Consider the following 8,009-nt stretch of genomic DNA (forward strand, 5'->3'; position numbering starts at 1 on the left):
ATATATGTAAACAATTTCTGTGTTGAATTTGTAGTGTAATGTCCTCATACATTTATTGAAACAAGGTCAATGTTGCATTTGCAGTGTAATATCTTCACACATTTATGCAAACAAGCGCTGTGTCCTTTATTGTATATGTGAGGGGTAGGGGGGTATGTCTACACATTTTCCAGCACACTGCACCAAAAATGCAGTAGAGAGAAAGAAAAAGAAGAGAAAAGAAGAGAAATTAGCATAGGAAGCAATGTAATGTCCTCATTCATATATATAAACAATTTCTGTGCAGTGTAATGTCCTCATACATTTATTGAAACAAGTTCAATGTTGCATTTGCAGTGTAATATTCTCACACATTTATTTCTCTCATAAACTACTTTGTTCTTTAGTGTATAGGAGGGGGGGAGGGGTATGTCTACACCCTTGCCAGCACACTGCACCAAAAATGCAGTAGAGAGAAAGAAAAAGAAGAGAAAAAGAAGAGAAATAGCACAGGAAGCAATGTAATGTCCTCATTCTTATATATAAACAATTTCTTCGATGAATTTGCTGTTGTAATGTCCTCATATAGTTCTATATTTCAATGATGAAATGTTTTATGTCTTTTTCTTATGAATTGCAGTCCACTCTGGCTAAGGAAACCCCAGTAAATGGAGGAAACAGCGGAAAAGATGCTCATGAAGATATGAAAGAATCTGTGGTAAATAATACCTGTAAAGGGTTTCTATAGGGATCCTCAATAAAAATGCTGATAGCTCAGCTATGGTATGTCCTCGTTTGAATATGATAACAATTTCTGTGTCAAATTTGCAGTGTTATGTCCTCATACATTTATTGAAACAAGTTCATTGCTGTATTTGCAGTGTAATATTCTCACACATTTTTGCAAACAAGTTGTGTGTTCTTTAATGTATCAGGGGGAGGGGCATGTCTACACCATTGCCAGCACACTGGACCAAAAATGCAATAGAGAGAAAGACAAAGAAGAGAAATTAACATAGGAAGCAATGTAGTGTCCTCATTCATATATGTAAACAATTTCTGTGTCAAATTTGCAGTGTAATGTCCTCATACATTTATTGAAACAAGTTCAATGTTGCATTTGCAGTGTAATATTCTCACTCATTTATTTCTCTCATAAACTACTTTGTTCTTTAGTGTATAGGGATGGGGGAGGGGGAGGGGGAGGTGTATGTCTACACTATTGCCAGCACACTGGACCAAAAATGCAGTAGAGAGAAAGACAAAGAAGAGAAATTAGCATAGGAAGCAATGTAGTGTCCTCATTCATATATATAAACAATTTCTGTGCAGTGTAATGTCCTCATACATTTATTGAAACAAGTTCAATGTTGCATTTGCAGTGTAATATTCTCACACATTTATTTCTCTCCTAAACTACTTTGTTCTTTAGTGTATAAGGGAGGGGGGAGGTGTATGTCTACACCCTTGCCAGCACACTTCACCAATAATGCAGTAGAGAGAAAGCAAAAGAAGAGAAAAAGAAGAGAAATAGCACAGGAAGCAATGTAATGTCCTCATTCTTATATATAAACAATTTCTTCGATGAATTTGCTGTTGTGATGTCCTCATATAGTTCTATATTTCAATGATGAAATGTTTTATGTCTTTTTCTTATGAATTGCAGTCCACTCTGGCTAAGGAAACCCCAGTAAATGGAGGAAACAGTGGAAAAGATGCTCATGAAGATATGGAAGAATCTGTGGTAAGTAATACCTGCAAAGGGTTTCTATAGGGATCCTCAATAAATATGCTGATAGCTCAGCTATGGTATGTCCTCGTTTGAATATGATAACAATTTCTGTGTCAAATTTGCAGTGTTATGTCCTCATACATTTATTGAAACAAGTTCATTGTTGTATTTGCAGTGTAATATTCTCACACATTTTTGCAAACAAGTTGTGTGTTCTTTAATGTATCAGGGGGAGGGGCATGTCTACACCATTGCCAGCACACTGGACCAAAAATGCAATAGAGAGAAAGACAAAGAAGAGAAATTAGCATAGGAAGCAATGTAATGTCCTCATTCATGTAAACAATTTCTGTGTCAAATTTGCAGTGTAATGTCCTCATACATTTATTGAAACAAGTTCAATGTTGCATTTGCAGTGTAATATTCTCACTCATTTATTTCTCTCCGAAACTACTTTGTTCTTTAGTCTATAAGGATGGGGGAGGGGGAGGGGGAGGTGTATGTCTACACCCTTGCCAGCACACTGCACCAAAAATGCAATAGAGAGAAAGAATAAGAAGAGAAAAGAAGAGAAATTAGCATAGGGAGCAATGTTGTGTCCTCGTTCATATATGTAAACAATTTCTGTGGTAAATTTGCAGTGTAATGTCCTCATACATTTATTGAAACAAGGTCAATGTTGCATTTGCAGTGTAATATCTTCACACATTTATGCAAACAAGCGCTGTGTCCTTTATTGTATATGTGAGGGGTAGGGGGGTATGTCTACATATTTTCCAGCACACTGCACCAAAAATGCAGTAGAGAGAAAGAAAAAGAAGAGAAAAGAAGAGAAATTAGCCTAGGAAGCAATGTTGTGTCCTCATTCATATATATAAACAATTTCTGTGCAGTGTAATGTCCTCATACATTTATTGAAACAAGTTCAATGTTGTATTTGCAGTGTAATATTCTCACACATTTATTTCTCTCATAAACTACTTTGTTCTTTAGTGTATAGGAGGGGGGGGGGGAGGGAGGGGTATGTCTACACCCTTGCCAGCACACTGCACCAAAATGCAGTAGAGAGAAAGGAAAGAAGAGAAAAGAAGAGAAATAGCACAGGAAGCAATGTAATGTCCTCATTCTTATATATAAACAATTTCTTGGATGAATTTGCTGTTGTGATGTCCTCATATAGTTCTATATTTCAATGATGAAATGTTTTATGTCTTTTTCTTATGAATTGCAGTCCACTCTGGCTAAGGAAACCCCAGTAAATGGAGGAAACAGCGGAAAAGATGCTCATGAAGATATGGAAGAATCTGTGGTAAGTAATACCTGCAAAGGGTTTCTATAGGGATCCTCAATGAAAATGCTGATAGCTCAGCTATGGTATGTCCTCGTTTGAATATGATAACAATTTCTGTGTCAAATTTGCAGTGTTATGTCCTCATACATTTATTGAAACAAGTTCATTGTTATATTTGCAGTGTAATATTCTCACACATTTTTGCAAACAAGTTGTGTGTTCTGTAGTGCATCAGGGGTAGGGGGATGTCTATACCATTGCCAGCACACTGCACCAAAAATGCAGTAGAGAGGAAGAAAAAGAAGAGAAAAGAAGAGAAATTAGCATAGGAAGCAATGTAATGTCCTCATTCATATATATAAACAATTTCTTCGATGAATTTGCTGGTTTAATGTCCTCATATAGTTCTGTATTTCATTGATGAAATGTTTCATGTCTTTTTCCCATGAATTGCAGTCCACTCTGGCTAAGGAAACCCCAGTAAATGGAGGAAACAGCGGAAAAGATGCTCATGAAGATATGGAAGAATCTGTGGTAAGTAATACCTGCAAAGGGTTTCTATAGGGATCCTCAATGAATATGCTGATAACTCAGCTATGATATGTCCTCGTTTGAATATGATAACAATTTCTGTGTCAAATTTGCAGTGTTATGTCCTCATACATTTATTGGAACAAGTTCAATGTTGTATTTGCAGTGTGATATTCTCACGCATTTTTGCAAACAAGTTGTGTGTTCTGTCGTGATTCAGGGGGAGGGGGATGTCTACACCATTGCTAGCACACTGCACCAAAAATGCAGTAGAGAGTAAGACAAAGAAGAGAAATTAGCATAGGAAGCAATGTAGTGTCCTCATTCATATATGTAAACAATTTCTGTGTCAAATTTGCAGTGTAATGTCCTCATACATTTATTGCGACAAGTTCAATGTTGCATTTGCATCGTAATATTCTCACATATTTATTTCTCTCCTAAACAACTTTGTTCTTTCATGGATAGGAGGGGGAGGGGGAGGTGTATGTCTACACCCTTGCCAGCACACTGCACCAAAAATGCAATAGAGAGAAAGAAAAAAAAGAGAAAAGAAGAGAAATTAGTTTAGGAAGCAATGTACTGTCCTCATTCATATATGTAAACAATTTCTGTGTTAAATTTGCAGTGTAATGTCCTCATACATTTATTTCTCTCCTAAACTACTTTGTTCTTTAGTGTGTAGGAGGGGGGAGGGGGAGGGGTATGTCTACACCCTTGCCAGCACACTGCACCAAAAGTGCAGTAGAGAGAAAGAAAAAGAAGAGAAAAGAAGAGAAATTAGCATAGGAAGCAATGTAATGTCCTCATTCATATATATAAACAATTTCTTCGATGAATTTGCTGGTTTAATGTCCTCATATAGTTCTGTATTTCATTGATGAAATGTTTCATGTCTTTTTCCCATGAATTGCAGTCCACTCTGGCTAAGGAAACCCCAGTAAATGGAGGAAACAGCGGAAAAGATGCTCATGAAGATATGGAAGAATCTGTGGTAAGTAATACCTGCAAAGGGTTTCTATAGGGATCCTCAATGAATATGCTGATAACTCAGCTATGATATGTCCTCGTTTGAATATGATAACAATTTCTGTGTCAAATTTGCAGTGTTATGTCCTCATACATTTATTGGAACAAGTTCAATGTTGTATTTGCAGTGTGATATTCTCACGCATTTTTGCAAACAAGTTGTGTGTTCTGTCGTGATTCAGGGGGAGGGGGATGTCTACACCATTGCTAGCACACTGCACCAAAAATGCAGTAGAGAGTAAGACAAAGAAGAGAAATTAGCATAGGAAGCAATGTAGTGTCCTCATTCATATATGTAAACAATTTCTGTGTCAAATTTGCAGTGTAATGTCCTCATACATTTATTGCGACAAGTTCAATGTTGCATTTGCATCGTAATATTCTCACATATTTATTTCTCTCCTAAACAACTTTGTTCTTTCATGGATAGGAGGGGGAGGGGGAGGTGTATGTCTACACCCTTGCCAGCACACTGCACCAAAAATGCAATAGAGAGAAAGAAAAAAAAGAGAAAAGAAGAGAAATTAGTTTAGGAAGCAATGTACTGTCCTCATTCATATATGTAAACCATTTCTGTGTTAAATTTGCAGTGTAATGTCCTCATACATTTATTTCTCTCCTAAACTACTTTGTTCTTTAGTGTATAGGAGGGGGGAGGGGGAGGGGTATGTCTACACCCTTGCCAGCACACTGCACCAAAAGTGCAGTAGAGAGAAAGAAAAAGAAGAGAAACTAGCATAGGAAGCAATGTAGTGTCCTCATTCTTATATATAAAAAATGTTTGGATGAATTTGCTGTTGTAATGTCCTCATATAGTTCTGTATTTCAATGATTAAATGTTTCATGTCTTTTTCCAATAAATTGCAGTCCACTCTGGCTAAGGAAACCCCAGTAAATGGAGGAAACAGCGGAAAAGATGCTCATGAAGATATGGAAGAATCTGTGGTAATTAATACCTGCAAAGTGTTTCTATAGGGATCCTCAATAAATATGCTGATAGCTCAGCTATGATATGTCCTCGTTTGAATATGATAACAATTTCTGTGTCAAATTTGCAGTGTTATGTCCTCATACATTTATTGGTACAAGTTCATTGTTGTATTTGCAGTGTAATATTCTCACACATTTTTGCAAACAAGTTGTGTGTTCTTTAATGTATCAGGGGGAGGGGCATGTCTACACCATTGCCAGCACACTGGACCAAAAATGCAATAGAGAGAAAGACAAAGAAGAGAAATTAGCATAGGAAGCAATGTAGTGTCCTCATTCATATATGTAAACAATTTCTGTGTCAAATTTGCAGTGTAATGTCCTCATACATTTATTGAAACAAGTTCATTGCTGTATTTGCAGTGTAATATTCTCACACATTTTTGCAAACAAGTTGTGTGTTCTTTAATGTATCAGGGGGAGGGGCATGTCTGCACCATTGCCAGCACACTGGACCAAAAATGCAATAGAGAGAAAGACAAAGAAGAGAAATTAGCATAGGAAGCAATGTAGTGTCCTCATTCATATATGTAAACAATTTCTGTGTCAAATTTGCAGTGTAATGTCCTCATACATTTATTGAAACAAGTTCATTGCTGTATTTGCAGTGTAATATTCTCACACATTTTTGCAAACAAGTTGTGTGTTCTGTAGTGCATCAGGGGGAGGGGCATGTCTACACCCTTGCCAGCACACTGCACCAAAAATGCAGTAGAGAGAAAGAAAAAAAAAAAGAGAAAAAAAGAGAAATGAGCATAGCAAGCAATGTAATGTCCTCATTCACATATATAAACAATTTCTGTGTCAAATTTGCGGTGTAATGTCCTCATACATTTATTGAGACAAGTTCAATGTTTCATTTGCAGTGTAATATTCTCACACATTTATTTCTCTCCTAAACTACTTTGTTCTTTAGTGTATAGGGCAGGGGGAGGGGGAGGGGAGGGGGAGGTGTATGTCTACACGCTTGCCAGCACACTGTACCAAAAATGCAGTAGAGAGAAAGAAAAAAAAAAGAGAAAAGAAGAGAAATTAGCATAGCAAGCAATGTTATGTCCTCATTTATATATATAAACAATTTCTGTGTCAAATTTGAAGTGTAATGTCGTCACACATTTATTGAAACAAGGTCAATGTTGCATTCGCAGTGTAATATTCTCACACATTTATTTCTCTCCTAAACTACTTTGTTCTTTAGTGTATAAGGGAGGGGGGAGGTGTATGTCTACACCCTTGCCAGCACACTGCACCAATAATGCAGTAGAGAGAAAGCAAAAGAAGAGAAACGAAGAGAAATTAGCATAGAGAGCAATGTTGTGTCCTCGTTCATATATGTAAACAATTTCTGTGTTAAATTTGCAGTATATTGTCCTCATACATTTATTGGAGCAAGTTCAATGTTGCATTTGCAGTGTAATATTCTCACACATTTATTTCTCTCCTAAACTACTTTGTTCTTTAGTGTATAGGGAGGGGGGGAGGGGGAGGGGAATGTCTACACCATTGCCAGCACACTGCACCAAAAATGCAGTAGAGAGAAAGAAAAAGAAGAGAAAAGAAGAGAAATTAGCATAGCAAGCATTGTAATGTCCTCGTTTATATATGCAAACAATTTCTGTGTCAAATTTGCAGTGTAATGTCCTCATACATTTATTGAAACAAGTTCAATGTTGCATTTGCAGTGTAATAATCTCACACATTTATGCAAACAAGTGCTGTGTTCTGAAGTGTATCGCGGTGGGGGTGGGGAGGGGGAGGGGGAGGGGCATGTCTACACCATTGCCAGCACACTGCACCAAAAATGCAATAGAGAGAAAGAAAAAGAAGAGAAATTAGCATAGGAAGCAATGTTATGTCCTCCTCATATATGTAAACAATTTTGTGTCAAATTTGCAGTGTAATGTCCTCTTACATTTATTGACACAAGTTCACCGTGCATTCGTGATGTAATATTCTCACACATTTATTTCTCTCCTGAACTACTTTGTTCTTTGGTGTATAGGGAGGGGGGAGGGGGAGGGGGAGGTGTATGTCTACACCCTTGCCAGCACACTGCACCACAATGCAGTAGAGAGAAAGAAAAAAGAAGAGAAAAGAAAAGAAATTAGCATAGGAAGCAATGTAATGTCCTCATTCATATATGTAGACAGTTATTGTGTCAAATGTGCAGTGTAATGTCCTCATACGTTTATTGAAACAAGTTCAATGTTGCATTTGCAGTGTAATATTCTCACACATTTATTTCTCTCCTAAAATACTTTGTTCTTTAGTGTATAGGAGGGGGGGAGGGAAGGGTGTGTCTACACCCTTGCCAGCACACTGCACCAAAAATGAAGTAGAGAAAAAGAAAAAGAAAAGAAAAGAAGAGGAATTAGCATAGGAAGTAATGTAATGTCCTCATTCTTATATATAAACAATTTCTTGGATGAATTTGCTGGTTTAATGTCCTCATATAGT

The sequence above is a fragment of the Diadema antillarum genome, unplaced genomic scaffold (genome assembly GCF_040938485.1).
Source record: "Diadema antillarum isolate AM-2024a unplaced genomic scaffold, OU_Dant_1.0 scf00000040, whole genome shotgun sequence".
Taxonomy (NCBI): Eukaryota; Metazoa; Echinodermata; class Echinoidea; order Diadematoida; family Diadematidae; genus Diadema; species Diadema antillarum.